Source organism: Tenrec ecaudatus, chromosome 2 (assembly GCF_050624435.1).
Source record: "Tenrec ecaudatus isolate mTenEca1 chromosome 2, mTenEca1.hap1, whole genome shotgun sequence".
NCBI classification, from domain to species: Eukaryota; Metazoa; Chordata; class Mammalia; order Afrosoricida; family Tenrecidae; genus Tenrec; species Tenrec ecaudatus.
The window spans coordinates 112338608-112354634 of NC_134531.1; the positions used below are offsets into that span (position 1 = coordinate 112338608).

At 39.4% G+C, this 16027-nt stretch overlaps 1 protein-coding gene across 2 annotated transcripts in view; it reads right to left on the reverse strand.

The window, feature by feature from the left end:
* Positions 1-16027, reverse strand: part of TMEM232 (transmembrane protein 232) — a 50948-nt gene that overhangs the window by 34051 nt on the left and 870 nt on the right. For both annotated transcript variants that reach the window (XR_012782837.1, XM_075541373.1), the window contains exon 2: positions 13905-14038. The gene's annotated coding sequence lies outside the window, so the exon portion shown is untranslated. The remainder of the gene's footprint in view (positions 1-13904; positions 14039-16027) is intronic.

A 16027-nucleotide genomic window follows, 5' to 3' on the forward strand; every position in this document is an offset into this window, starting at 1 on the left:
CCGTCTTTCAGCCTATTGTTACAGCCGGGGTCTCAATCCAGCTCACTGAGGGGCTTCCTCTTATTTGCTGGTGTCCTTCGAGGGGCTGGTCCCTCTTAATAACATGTCTGGACGTGAGGGATATAGCCGAAGCCCACTGCCATTGAGTTGTTTCGGATTTACAGTGACTCTATACAGAGCTTCCAAAGTTGTACATCTGTAGGGGAGCAGATTACCTCGTTTATCTTCCATGGGGAAGTTAGCTAAAAACTAGGTAAGAAACACTAACCTTGCAGGTAACAGTCCAGAGCATACTCTGTAGCACTATCAGGTTTCCTTGTGAGGGAATGGAATTCCCACAGAAGGCTTTTTGTTGTGAAATGAGTTTGGTAAATATTGTATTAAACAAAACTAAGTAGGTTTCACTACTCTAAGACTTTTCAGACTTACTAATATCCTCATGTGCACTGCGAATCTCTATGCGTAACAATGTAATACCATTTTCTAAATATATTGACCAGAGAAATTTTTTTAGTATTATCACCTAGATACAAGCACAAATTATAAGCACAAAATATTTCGGGAACTGCTGCTTCATAGCATTAGGCTTCTTACTGAGCAATTATTGTACTGCATTGGTAATAACACTGATGGGCAACGAACTTTAATAGAGATTAATCAGGACAATGAATGATTCTGATAATGAATCAGATGTTGAATTTTTTTAAAAGCATTGCACGATGGACCAAGATCATAAAAGTTCACAGTAAAATATGAGCAAACCAAATCCAAAATTTAATCCAAAACTAAAAAGGTTACACCCTCATAATCGAGTGGGATTTGCTCTAGGAAGACATGAGTGGTTCAACAATAGAAAATCAATCAGTGTAACATACCATCTTATTAGAACACAGGAAAAGAGCTACATGATCATATTAAGCAATGCAAAAGAATGCATTTGACAAAACCCTTTTATGATAAAAACACTCAGCAAAATATGAACAGAAAGAAATTATTACATTATATTCAATATAATAAAAGACATTTATTAAAAACCTACAGATAACTTCACCATCAATGGTAAAAGATCAAGAGCATTCTTAACGCTCATTTAGATATGAAACAAGGCATATATATTCACTCTTAGCATTGTGATTCAATATTGTAATGGAAGTCCCAGCCAGAGCAATTAGGCTCGGAAAAAGTAAATGAATATGTGGTTTCCACATCAGGCAGGGAGAAGTAAAACTCTTCCTTTCTGCAGATGACATAGTTGGATAGATAGATAGATAGATAGATAGATAGATAGATAGATAGATAGATAGATAGATAGATAGATATAGAAAACACTGTGGTTGTTACATAATCAGTCAACTTGCAAAGGGATAGAGTATAACCTGTCAATCAGGTCATAGCCAACAATGTCTCTGTGTGGGCCTGGTCTTCTGGGGATTTTGGGAACTCTTCTCTTCCTCCTTGAAGGGAGGACACATGCTTTCTCTGCTTCATCTTCCTACTGACAAGACACATGGATCTACGCTGATAGAACCACAGACCTGGAGCTGAAGGAGCCACCTGAGCTGTTTACACCACCACTGGATTCACAAGATTTTCCACCCACTAGCCTGTGAGCTTCCTGAATTCAGCATCATTGCATGTGTTGCATGCATCTGAAGAGGAATGTATAGATTAGTATCAGGCATATGGGCTAATACTGGACTTATAGACTTGTTCTGGACTGAACTGGGATGTTTTCTTAACATACAATTACTATTTGATACAAAGTTCTCTATTCCACATATATGAGGGTCTCTGGGTTGGTTTCTCTAGTCTACCCAGCCTAATACAAACACCAAAGATGCTACAAGAAAGTGACTAGACTGATAAATAAATGAAGAAAAGTGACAGAATAAAAGGTCAACACACGAAGATGAGTCAAGTTGTTAAGCATCAGCAATGAACAAGTGGAAAAAGAAATTAAGAAAAACATAACCATTTGCAACAACTTCAAAAATAAAGTACTTAAGAATAAATTTATATAGAAAGGTAAAAAACTTGTACACAGAAATCTATAAACATTGCTAAAAGAAAAATTTTATCACCCAAATAAATGGAAGGACACTGCATATCTTAATATAGTTAAGATGGCAATGATACCAAAAAGCATATATATAAAATGCAAATCGCATCAAAATCCTAATAATCTTATTTGCAGAAATTAGAAAAGCTAATCCCAAATTTATGATGCAACACAAGGGACCAAGAAAAACTAGAGCCATCTTAGAAAAGGCAAATAAAGTAGGAGGAGTCAGACTTCCTGATTTCAAAATACACTATAAGCCACAGCAATTAAAGTAGCCTGGTGTCTGTGGAGCCCTAGAAGCATAATGGGCTATGAGCTGGGCTGCTATTGGTAAGGTCAGCAGTTCAAAACCACGCATCATATTGAGAGAGAGAGAGAGAGAGAGAGAGAGAGAGAGAGAGAGAGAGACGAAGCTTTCTACTCTCATAAAGGCAGTCTGGGATGCACAGCTACAGTCCGGCCCTGTCCTATAAGGGGCTAGGAGTCAACATCAACTCCAGGTCAATGAGGTTGGCTTGGGGGACTGGTATCGGAAGGATATATATACCAGGGAGCCCTGATGGCGCTGGTAGGTAATCCTTGGACAGCTAACCACAGGTCATGAGTTAGAATCAGATGACAGTGGACGTTTTTGCTTTATGTCAGACCAGTGGAAAATAATTTGAGAGTTCATAAGCAAATCCATAATCTACAGTAATACTGTAGCTTATGTAGCTAATTGTCTGACAAAGGTGCTAATACTGGAGTAAAGGCAGTATCTTTGTTAAATGGTGCTGAGAATATTTGCTTTCTACATGCAGAAGAATAAATCAGGATCCATGCCTCATGCCATGCACAAAAAACAATTCAAAGTGAATCAAAAGCCTAAATGTGGAAACTAAAACCATAAAATTCTTATAAGAAATCATAGGAGTATGGCATTGGGATCTACTTTTAAAAGAAAGCTAATATATAGCAACAAAAGCATGAACAGTTATAGCAAAATAGTTCAATGAGATGTCATAAAAAATTTTTTTAATTTACTCATAAATGTATTTTGTCAATGAAATTAAAAAACAACATACATACTGGAAGAAATTTTTCAGAAATCATATGTATAGAGACACACACATGCATACATGGTGACTTAAAAAATATTAAGAAATTTTTCATTTTTTATTGAACTTTTTGAATCCCACTCCTGTATGTGTGCATGTGTGTATTCTATAACTTAACAACAAAAAGATAAACCACCCAATCAAATAATGAGCAAAGGTTTTAAACAGACATTTCACCAAAGTGAGTATCCAAATGGCTAACAAGAACATGAAAGCATGTTCAACATCATTAACCATTAAAAGCCTGCAAATCAAAACCACAAGGAGATATTGCCTCACCCTCTTTAACATGGAACCTAATAGACATTGGTAAGGATCAGCCTCTGTTTGTGGCAATGTAAAATGAGAAAGCTACTGTAGAAAAGCATTTGGCAGTTCCTTCTAAAACTCAACATAGAGCTACACTCTAACCCAGAAACTCAAAAATCTTTTGCATATACCCAGAAGATGTGAACTGACATAAACGTGTATACCAATGTCATTGAAGCACTTTTCACAATAGCCAAAAGATGGAAGCAAAAATGTCCATTAACAGAGGACAGGAAAAATGAAATTATATATATGCATATATATGTACATGCAGCGTAATATTATTCAGACATAGAGAAATGCAGAGCCTAAATGAGCATTGAAAACATTAAGCTGAGTGAAATCATTTGACTGCAAGAGGTCAGATAGTATAAGCAAATATATAAAATATATAAAGAAGACATTTTCACCAGCTAGGAACAGTCTTGAAGACTGTATAGCAATTGACATGGTAAGAAAGTCTCTTACGTCATTCAATCTCAGCAGAATGTTATTTTCCTGCCAAGTGACCGGGTGGCCTCCCCACCCACTCCATGTCGTCCCTTCCAGCCCTGGATGGCATGCGTTCACAGGACCAGTTGCTGGAGTTTTCTTCCTGGAACTCGAGGACCCTGCCAGACCCTAATAGTCTCAAAGGCAGAGGGCGGGCCTGAACTGGGGTCAAAAAGAGTCGAAACTTCTCCCAACAACCCAAACTGTGGGACCCTACGAAAGGAGTCCCGATGCTCCCAATTAATGGGTCTCCCGGTTGACACAAACTGTTGGACACGGCAGTAGTTACTGGACTTAACAGGCGCTCACCGCGGAGCTCCGGGGCTCCGGGGACTGGCTCGGTTGCTACGGACGCTCCGAAGCCCCAAGGGCGCGGTTCACCGTGTGGCCAGCCGCCAGCCTGGGCTTCCCGAGCAATTCCACTGTCCTTCCCCTCCTCCCACCTACGGACGGCTTTAACTTTCAACTAGAACCACGAGGTGCGTTCGTTATTATGGTACTTTGGAAAACATTCATTTGTTGACGATCCACCAGTAACGGCCGCAGCAGAGCGTGGGGACTGCGGGGATAAAATTCCCAAATATTAACGGAGAGCTGGGCGGCGGAGCGCCCCGGGGACCCAGCCTGCGGGACCCGCGGCCCGCAGAGCCTTGAGCAACTGGTTACCCAGAAACGGCTGAGCAGGGCTTTCAATTTCACCGCAAACATCTTACCAGTACCTGCGCCAAAGCCTCGACAAAAATAATTAGGCAAATGAAACGTAAATTTAGAAAAATTATAATCGTGTTCAGCCTGCTAACTAAATAAAGGTAGCAAATTACCTCTGAATCAATTCTGATCCGTAAATTCGTTTAAGGTGTCCGAGTGACGCAGCGGATGACCAAACCACTGCTAACCGAAAAGGTCACGGGTAGAAACCCATGAGCGATGGACTCCAAGTGGATCTGGTGTTTCAGTTCGGACCCCCTGGATGGTCCCAGTCTCCCGAACAACCGGCAGGGAAACAAAGGTGGTCAGTGTGTGCTGTCGTAGACTAACCACAGGGGGGCGAACTTGAACTGGAAAACGAACTTGAATCTCCAAATCGGCTGTTGACCCAGGTATGCTCATCCTGGTTCTGTACAGGGTTTAGAAGAGGGTAAATCTTAACAGTATTTCCCACGATGCATCTGGGAGGTTAAAACCTTAGGCCACTTAGCAGCTCCAAACGCCACTCGGGCTCTTTTTAAAGTTTAAGAAGGAGTCTTGGTTGCATAGTGGGTTATGGTTTGGTCTGCTAACCAAAGGTTCAAGAGTTCTAAACCAGCAGCCGCCCAGCGGAAGAAGAATGAGGCTTTCTGCTCTCTTTAAGATATATAGCCTTGGAAACGCAAAAGAACATTTTTGCTTAGTCTTACAGGGTTGCCTTAAGTCGGATTCAACTCTACCACAATGAGTTGTTTGTTTGTTTGTTCAGTAAGAAAGCCCTGATGGCGCGGCGGTGGCTTAGTGCTTGGGCTGCTGACCAGCCTCTGCAGAAGATAAGCGGCAGCATGCTTCCTTAGGGTTTTCAGCCTTGCAAACCAATAAGGCAGTTCTACTTTGTCCTGTGGGGTCACATGGATCCAAATCAACTCTATAACAATATTTTGTTTTGTTTAGCCATCCAATAAAATTATTTAAATCCGTGTAAAATCCATGACTGTCAATGGGCAAGCAATTCTATATTTTCCACAAATACTCTCTTACTTAGAAGAAAGGGGGAGGGGTGAATTATGATGTTGAATGCAGGAATTATGACGTTGAAATACACTGCCTTAAAAAATTTTATACATTCAAACCAGAATTTTTCTAATAGAAATTTGCAACCTGTCAATAGTCAGTTGTTGTTGCCATCGAGTTGGCAACAATCTATGGTGACTCTATGCTGCTCTGGAATTCCCATATTTTAGTGACATATAATGCACATATCATACAACATCATACTTTAATATTTTGTAAAGTTGTGTCCTCACAACAACCCATTTGACATTTTTCTTTCTTATTTATTATTAGCTCCCCGTTTCTCCCCAACTTGCTCTCCCATAATTCTAAGAAACTGTTAATCCAGTTATTTTTTCCATAGATTCACCTATCCTGAATCCCATTTTTAAAAAAACATACAAAACAGTGACAAAAATAAAGAGGAAACCCCGATGGAAATAAAACAAAATATAATAAAAACTAGAATAAATTTAAAATGAAAAATAGGAGAAAAATTAATAAAGCTAAATTTTCACCTAACTACAGCTGCATCAGTCTATTTCCCATTTTTCATTGCACTCTGTTTGATAACCAAGCCTTTCACAACTCTGGTCAATCATCAGAAGGGATTCACGGGGGACTTACTCTACATATTATTGTAGTCCACTCCACCCCATAGGAACCCAAGACACAGCAAAATGAAACATCGCCCAGTCCTGCACCATCCTCACGATTGTTCCTCTGCCTATAATTGCAGTCACTCTGTCAATCATCTCCTTGAAGGCCTTCCTCTTTTCACTGCCTCTCCACTTTACCAAGCACGATGTCCTTCTCCAGGGACAGTCTCTCCTGACTATGTGTCCAAAGTATGTAAGAGCAAGTCTTACCATCCTGGACTCTAAAGAGCACTGTGGTTGTATTTCTTCCCTGACAGATCAGTTGTCCTTTTACCAGCCCATGGTATTTTCAATATTTTTCATCAGCACAATTCAAATGCATCTATTCTTCTTCCTTCTTGCTTAGTCAATATCCAACTTTCACATGCCAATACATAGATCAGGTGCATGTTAGTCCTCAAAGTAACATCCTTGCTCTTCCACCATATTAGAAGGTAGCATATGATCAAGAACTAATAGTGTAGAGGGAAGAAGCTCACTGCACTGAATGTATTAGCCAAAAACAAAGCTCTAGGAATTGCTGGAATTCTCACTGAAATATTTAAAGAAGGCAATGAAGCACTAGAAGCACTTACCCATCTAGGCCAGGAAATTTGTAAATCAGCTACATGGCCAACTAACTGGAAGAGATCCATATTTGTACCCATTCAAAAAAAAAAACAACCCCAAATCATGTAACCCAACAAGATACTCAAACAATAGAGCAATATAATTACTATCACTAACATCACATGCAAGTAAAATATTGCTAAAGATCATCCAACAAAAGCTGCAGCAGTACATTGGCAGAGAGCTGCCCAAGATTCAGGCAGGATTCAGAAGAGGACTTAGAATGGGAGATATCATTGCTCATGTCAGGTGTATCATGACAACGCAGAGAATACAAGATGTTCACTGTGTTTTATTGGCAATGTCAAGGCCTTTGACTCGGTGGATCATAACAAACTATGGATAACCTTGAGAATGGGAATTCCAGAACACTTCATTGTGTTCCTGTGGAACTGGCACATGGATCAGTTGTATGAACAGAACAAGAGAAAACAGCATGGTTTAAGGTCAGTAAAGATGTGTTTCAGGGTCGTATCCTCTTACCAGACTTGTTCAGTCTATATGCTGAGTAAATCATCAGAGAAGGTGGATTATGTGAAGAGGAATGTGAGATTGGGATTGGAGGAAGGCTTATTAACAATCTATGTTATACAGATACCAAACCTTGTTTGCTGAAAGCGAGGACTTGAAACACTTGGGTTACAACTGAATGTAAAGAAGACCCAAATTCTTCCAACTGAACAATAAATAACATCATGATAAATGGAGAAAAGGTTGAAGTTGTCAAGGACAATTGCCTTACTTGCATGCGCAATGTTCATAGAAGTAGCAGAAAACAGATCAACAGACAGTTTGCATTAGGTAAATCTGTTGCACAAGACCACTTGAGAGGGTTGAAGAGCAAAGATGTTACATTGAGGAGTCACATGCGCCTGACCTAAGCAATGGCACTTTAAATAGCCTCACATGCATGTGAAAGTTGCAAGAAGCATTAAGAGGAGATGACAAGAATACACAGAGCACTTACCAAAAAAAAAAAACTAGTCAAGATTTCTTCTCTTGATGATTTCTGCATCATTCAATAATTTTCTCCTATAATCTTTCAAGATTGCAACTCAAGGCTTGACTTTTTTTTTCAGCTTTCAATATGCTGAGCCTGTTCTTTTTATCCTTAAGTGTTCTAACTCTAGGTCTTTGTACATGTTATTATAATATTGGACTTTGTCCTTTTTGAGCCGCCTTTGAACTTTTCTATTCAGCTCTTTTAACTTTAACCTTTCTTCCATTTCCCTCCTCCAGTCTTGGATGTTTTTACAATCTGTGGATCATACTGGTTGGGGTTGGTGTGCTTCCTCCATGTGCCTTACTTAGATGGGTGCTTGTTTTAAAACAAGTCTTTAAGACCCGTTTAGTACTTAAGCCTTTAATATTATTCTTTCTTATAGCTGGGCACCATCTGATATTGAACACACTTTGCCATAGCATCTGCATCTTCAGTGATCTCTTCATGGGGGCTAGTATTGAGTAAGGCTATGTCATACAGAAGACCACAGGGGCTATTTTCCCTGATTTATCAGGTTGCTATGAGTCAGAATTGACTGGATAGCAGTGTGTGGTACATCACTATCATTCACGGGGGAAAATGATTTATCACTCCCAAGGGGGCATATGGCCAATCTACAGTGTAATTAATTTAGCCAATGACAGAGGTTTCTCTTCAAAATACGCATCAAGCACATTCTTTATTTTGTTTAGTTTGAACACACTTTGATACTTAAATTGGAAATAGTATATGATCCCAGGCTGCTTTGAAAAACATTTCTCTTAGATTATTAAAGTGGAATTGGGCAAAAAATGGGTGTTTTATATATATATATACTTTTAAAAATCCAAATTCACTGTCATCCATCAAGTTGATGCTGACTCATCACCACAACACAGGCAGAACGGTGCTGCCCCTGAGTCGGTGAGCCTGCAAGTGTGTTTAAAGAAGAAAGTGCTGCCGTTCTCCCTCAGAGCAACTGGTGCCTTCCAACTTTGACTTCACAGATCCCAGCCCAACACGTAACTACCATGCCACCAGGGCTCCTGGGACATAATACATATAATCTCAAAGCAAGCCCTAGAGTGCAAATGTCCATGTAAAATTTGCTCCAAAAAACAGCAAACTTTTTTAAGGTTAAAAAAATAATAACAATGTATTAAACAGCGTTCTCCAGAAAGAGAAAACCAGATATCTGATAATTATAAATATATATATATATATTTATAAAGATAGATAGATAACACAAGAAATGAACTGTTAAATTATATACAGATAGATAAATACAAGAAATGAACAGTTAAATTATAAAGCAGTACAAATGGCTCAGTGCAACTCACTCCCGTGAGAGTTGTGAGACAATGGCAGTCCTTCAAGACTTGAGGGTCGCCAGGTAGTCCTCTGTAAAGAGATTCAGGCTATCCCTGCACAGGCAGCAAACAGCAAGGCAGGTCACCAACTGTCAGCCAGGTCACCAACTGTCAGTCCCCAGCTCAAGAGATATAAATTCAAATCATGTGGTCTTAAAGGGACCTCAACTTACAGTGACACAATCCACAGGCTAGGTGTCTCACAGGTCTTGCAAATTGAGGCACAGAACAAGCAAGGCAGCCTCACACTGGTCCGATGATCAAAGCGCGAGAGACAGTAAAGGTGAGGCTCACCGAACTATTTATCTCTCCACCCTTCAATTAATCCCACTTGTGTTTATCAGCCAAGCTGGCACAATAAACTATTTCAAACAATAATAACAAACAAACCGTATGAAATAAAACCTTTTTTGGTTTTAAAAAAAAGTATGTGGGGGGGGGAGCAGAACAAGCATAATCAAGAATGTTTACTATATTACAAATAAAATTAGCATGGAAAGACTGCAGCACTTAAAAACAGCTTGGTAGGTTGTCATTTTAAAAGACCTACGGGAAAAATGTTAAAAGCATAAGTTGTAGTCAATTCATATGGCCCTTCTGTCCATAATCCCTTATATGATTTATTATACTCTATGTCTGTGGCTGTAATCTCATTTTGCAAAGGCATTCTATTCTGTATTCACAGTGACCCTATAGGACAGAGGAGAACTTCCCATCTGGGTTAAAGAGACTGTAGCTCTTTATAGTAGTAAGAAGCCTTGGTTTTTCTACTGCCACAGACAATCCCAGTCTTAGAAACCAACAGGGGGTCCCTGTGAGTCAGCATTGGCCTAATGGCAGCAGGTAGGTTTGTTTCTGTCCCTCCTGCAGAGCAGTCGTGGTTTCACATTTGGACCTCACAGTTAGCAGGGTGGGATTGAGGCCTTTTGAAACCATGGTAGTGAGTTTGGTTTAAATAGAGGATCTGAATCAAATAACAACCTTTGTTTCCTTGACAGCACATTTATAAGACTACTCTTACTTTACTAAGTGGTGTGACTTACGACACCATCCTTTGTTTTCCTTGGGTTGGGCACATATGCCGGTACCACTTGCACAGTTCTTACACCTAGAAAGCCAGACCTCTCTATCCTGACTGAGCTTTAGTAGAAGCAAGACCTATTGTGACTTTTGGATATTTTTAAATTCTGGTTCTGAACCTTGCTATTGGCTAGCCTTTGCCTGACCTCAACACCTTATCTGTCAGTTTTTGTACTGTGGTGGCTAGTAGGTTGCGATGCTGCTGGAAGCTAGGTCACTGGTATTTCAAATACAAGCAGGGTCACCCAAAGTTTCAGCAGACGTTCCAGACTATAAACAAACTAAAAAGAATAAATCAGCTGTACGCTTCAGAAGTAGCCACTGAAACTTTATGGATAGCATCAAAACATAGTCAGATGCTGAAAGTCTAATGACTGGAAGAACGTTGTCAGAGACTTTGCGAGAAGATGAGGCCCTCAAGTCAGAAGGCACTCCAAGTATTACTAAAGAAAAGCTGCTTTCTCAAAGTAGAATACATCATGATGACATGGATGGAGCAAAACTTTGGGGACCTGCATTTGCTGATGGACATGACTCAAAATGAGGACTGCAAAAAATCTACTGATAATGGGAGCTTGGAATGGATAAAGTAAGACAATTAGAAGTCATCAAAAATTAAATGGAGTGGATACAGGTTGCTGTCCTCAGCATCAGTGAAAAGAACTGGACTGGCAATAGCCCTTTTGAATTAAAAAATCACATGGTTTACTATGCTGGGAATGACACAATCAAGAAGGGTGTTGCATTCGTTTTCAAAAGAGAAATTTCAAGATATTTCTTGCAGTACTGCCTGTGAAAGGATGATAGTTATCCAAGGAAATCCAATCCATACAACTATTATCCAAATGTATGTATCAACCGTTAAACTCAGTGATGGATTGAATTCTACCAATGTCTTCAGTCTGAAATTGATCAAACATACAATCAAGATGCATTGATAATTGTTGGCAACGGGGATGGAAAGTTGAAAACAAAAAGGAACAATAGTTTGAAAATCTGTTCTCGGTGATAGAAACAAAGCCGGAAATTGCATGGTACACTTTTTGAGACTGTGTGAGTCCAGGTAGACTAGAGAAACAAATCCAGGAAATCTCCTATGTGTGAGAGTTTTATATCAAAGAATAATTGTACATTAAGAAAACATCCCAGCCCAGTCCAGATCAAGTTCATAGGTCCGAGATTGGCCCATACACCCGAAACCAGTCTATAAAATTCCTCTTCAGACTCACGAAACACATGCAATGAGGCTGAATGCAGGACAATCACAGGCCAGTGGGTGGAAAGTCTTGTGGATCCAGTGGCAGTATAAGAAACTTAGCGCTGGCAAGGGGTCTACACGTGGCTCCTCTAACTCCAGGGCTCTGGCTCTATCAACCTCTCTCCATGTGTCTTCTCCACAGGGATGTCTTACAGGGAGTGAGTGTGTGTCCTGCCTCCAACAAGCTATTTATCTCCTTAGTGCCTCCAAATGAGGTCATCAAGCTACGACCTGATTTACAGGCTAAACTCCACCCCTTCACTTGTAAAGTCTCAAATTGACAACAAATTATGTAACTACCACAGAAATTAATGACTTGCCAATAGCAAATATATTTTTTCAGGACACATACGGCGACTATGCACATGAATTTCTCCAGCTGGAATACACAGAAATCAAATTTTCTACATTCATGGAAAGAGTTGCTGAAGAAGCTCAGTATCAACAGCTAAAACCAGGCAAGGGTCTGATTGGAAGAAACCAGTAATTGCTCATATGTAAATCGGGTTGAAGCTAATGAAAATGAAATCAAGTTCACGAGAGCCAAAATACAACCTTGATTATATCCCACTGGAGTCTGAGAACATCTCATTCAACACTAATAACAGCAGACTTGATGAGATGTGGGACGACATCAAGAACATCAAGAAAAAAGTAAAAGGTCATTCAAAAGATAGGAAAGAAGGTAAAATTGTCAGAAGAAACTTTGAAAGTTGCATTTAAGAGTGGTTGTTGTTAGGTGGCATCAAGTTGGCTTCAACTCGTGACCCTCTGCAACAGAATGAAACACTGCCCGGCCTTGTGCAATCTTCACAACCGTTCCTATGTTTAAGCCCACTGTTGCAGCCAGCATGCCAATCGATCTTGTCAAGGCCTTTGTCTTTTTTCCTACCTCTCTACTGTCCCGAGCATGATGTCTTTCTCCAGAGACATCAGTGCTGTCACTCAAAAATGTCTCTTCTGATATCTCCAAAGTATGTGAGAGGAAGTTGTCCCATCCTCACCTCAAGGGAACATTCTAGCTGTACTTCTTCAAGACAGATTTGTTTGTTCTTTTGGCAGTCTGCAGCACCATAATTCAGCTGCATCAACTCTTCTTTGTTCTTCCTCGGTCAATGTTTAAATTTTACATGAATATAAGACCACTGAAACTGCAGATTAAATGCGATGATGAATCATGGGGATTGAGTAATCCCAGAATATATTTATTACTGTTTGTCCACATATTTTCTATTACTTTATTTTTCTACAATAAATTTTGCTTAGCAACACACAGAAAATGAAATAAACATAAATACCGTCCAAGTTTGAGAGTAATTATAAAATGAAAAGTTAAGCCTTTTAGCAATCCACATTCAGACATAATTTTATTATTTGGGGCATGTACTATGTAGTTTTTTACAAAAGTAAAATCATACTGTACAGTGTTCATTTAACATGGACATCTTCACATGTCATTTAATATTCACCTCTAAAGTGATTTTTAAACAGCCTATCTGAGTTTTCTCACTGTTTTCATTACTATTCTGGACCAAGACATTACTCTCTCTTTCCTCTGGGACTTGCAATGGCCTACTAAGTAGGGGAGACTCCGCCCTTGCTTCATACAGGTTCTCAACCTGTGGGTCACGACCCCTTTGGGTGTTGAACAACCCTTTCACAGGGGTTGCATAAGATCACCAGAAAACACATGTTTCCGATGGTCTTAGGAATCAAGACACAGCTCCTCTATCCGTCTTCAGGCAGGACCACCCACATGCAGATACGCCAACATATGAGTACCCAGCATGAAGACTGTTAACCATGCTACACCATATTTCAAGACAAAATTTCATTTATTTCTAATTAGAAATAAATATTTCAAATATATAATTATATATTGTTTTGTGATTAATCACTATGCTTTAATTATGTTCAATTTGTAACAATGAAAATATATCCTGCATATCGGATATTTATATTACGATTCATAACAGTAGCAAAATTAGTTATGAAGAAGCAACATAAATAATTTTGGGATTGGTGGTCACCACCACATGAGGAACTGTATTAAAGGGTCACAGCATTAGGAAGGTTGAGTACCACTGCTCTAAAACATCAATCAGGCCATTCTACAGTCAAAAAAGAAAATTCTATGGAAAAACAACTTCCTGATCATTGTCTCCAAGGACCTACAAGATATGGACCATTTATCTTTGTAATTGTTTATTTCCTATCACTTTGGCCCTTGTTTACTGGCTACTTACCTTATCAGGGAATTACACAGGGTTCTGCCTGGGAATTCCTTCCTTCCCAAATGTGTTCATTGCTTATTCTCTCATTCTATTCAGATGTCTGGTCAAAGGCCATTTCTTCAAGGAGGCTTTCTTGACCACTCAATCTAAAAAAGGCACAAGAGTACTTCGTCCTAACCAGTACGTGAGCACTTGTCTACCCCGAGATGCCTTAGAAGAAAGTGCTGGTCATCTCCTTCCAAAACAGTCACTAAGTATCTATGAAGCACAGATAAACTCGGGCAAGCTTGAGATCTCCTTGAGTCAGAATAACTGGAGGACAACTGGTTTCTTCATTGTGGTTTTTATTTTGATCGCTGAATTTTAATTTTTTTAATGCAATGTTTATCACCTAATATTACATTGTGTTTAGTTTCATTATTTGATGTGTTAATCTGAATTATATGCCTAACTGGAAGACCAATTCTAACGATGCAGAGATCTTTTTCTGGCTTATGTGCTAACCTATTCCCATGGTCTCAATTAGCTATAAAAGGCATGAACTCAATAAATATATTTTTACAAAAGGAATGATGGAAATATTTTAATTATTGTTTTGTTGTTAAAGATAACCCTGAATCAGTTCCAACTTATAGTGACACTATGTACAACAAAATGAACCACTGCCTGGTCCTACGCCAACCTCCTAATTGTTACTATATTTGAGCTCATTCTTGCAGTCACTGTGTCAGTCCACCTCATGTAGGATTTTCCTCTTTTTTGCTACACCCTCCTCTTTACCTAGCATGCCGTCCTTCTCCAAAGGTTGCTTTCTCCTGACATGTCCAAAGTACGTGTGATGAAGTCTCACCTTCTAAGGAACATTCTCTGTATTTTTTCCATGACAGATTTGTTCTTCTGGGAGTTCACATGAATTGTCTCATCAGATTCATTGCATTATTTTTCTATTGGTTTTCCTTTTCTTTAGTAATCAGTAAGGATACTGGCCCTTTGTCTAAAATATGTTAAAATGTAATTTTCCCAATTTCTGGCTTGGATTTCAGCTTGGCTTACTAAGCTTTTCCTATCTTGTTAACTATGAAGTTATTAAAATCTCATTTGGCCAAGTTTTTTAAGCTTTCCCCAAATGACTTTTGATTCCGCTGTCACTCAGAAAATTTTATTCATTCCCTTAAAAATGTTTCATTCTAGTATTTAATCTTCAAAACAAGAAAGAATACAGTATATGACAGTTGGAATTTGGGAGTAAACTGTGAGGTGAGGTTCTTACTGTTTTCCCTCAACTGGCTACCCAGTTGTCCTCTTCTTAATAATTCTCTCTCCACTGATTCATATGTGAAGCTGTGAGATGCCATTCTATCTATATGACACACATACATTTGGGCCTTCTTTGGTTAATAAACAAAAGGCTTACGACTTGAGCAGATCATACCTGTAGAACCCTGGGACAGAGGAATATTTTATGACCATACCAAGTATCTGATTTAGTATTAGTTATCCAGTAATTTTCTATTTCTTCTCGAGCAATAGTGAATACACCTATTAAGAGATCCAACATGTTTAAACTCAGTCACAATCCAATTTGAGTTCAAGAACTTAAGCTGGCTCAAAACGAGGTTGCCTATCACTTTAAATTAAAGTTCGTTTCTGGAAAATCCAGAATAGTACGTCAGGATTCTCTTTTGGAAGCCTTCAGAATCCAGGTAGCTCTGTGGGAAGAAAAGGACACAGGAGGAACCCATGGAAGGCGTGGTCAGACCTAGAGGGAAAAGCTCTATTGTGAGAGCTCCTAAAGCCAATGAAAACAGGTAGTGGAGTGCTCTTTACAGATGTGGCCCTAAGTTTTGAATTATATCACTGGTTGAAATACTGGAAATTACTTAGATGCATCAGAAAAGAAAATGATCTGTAGTTGTTTGGTAGCCCGGGACCGGTGGGGGTGGGGGTGTTGTTCGGACCAGTGGGGTGGGGGGTGGTGTCTTTCTCCTGTGAGGTTCACTTGCAATGTTCCACTTTCTTCCCCCAGTCTTCTACAGCACCTTTCTGTTTTCTGGCCCAACTCGTTATCTCCACAATTCACCCCAAGCCCTACCTCCAAGAGCCAACAGCAGGAGGAAAGTTACGGAGCCCTGTAA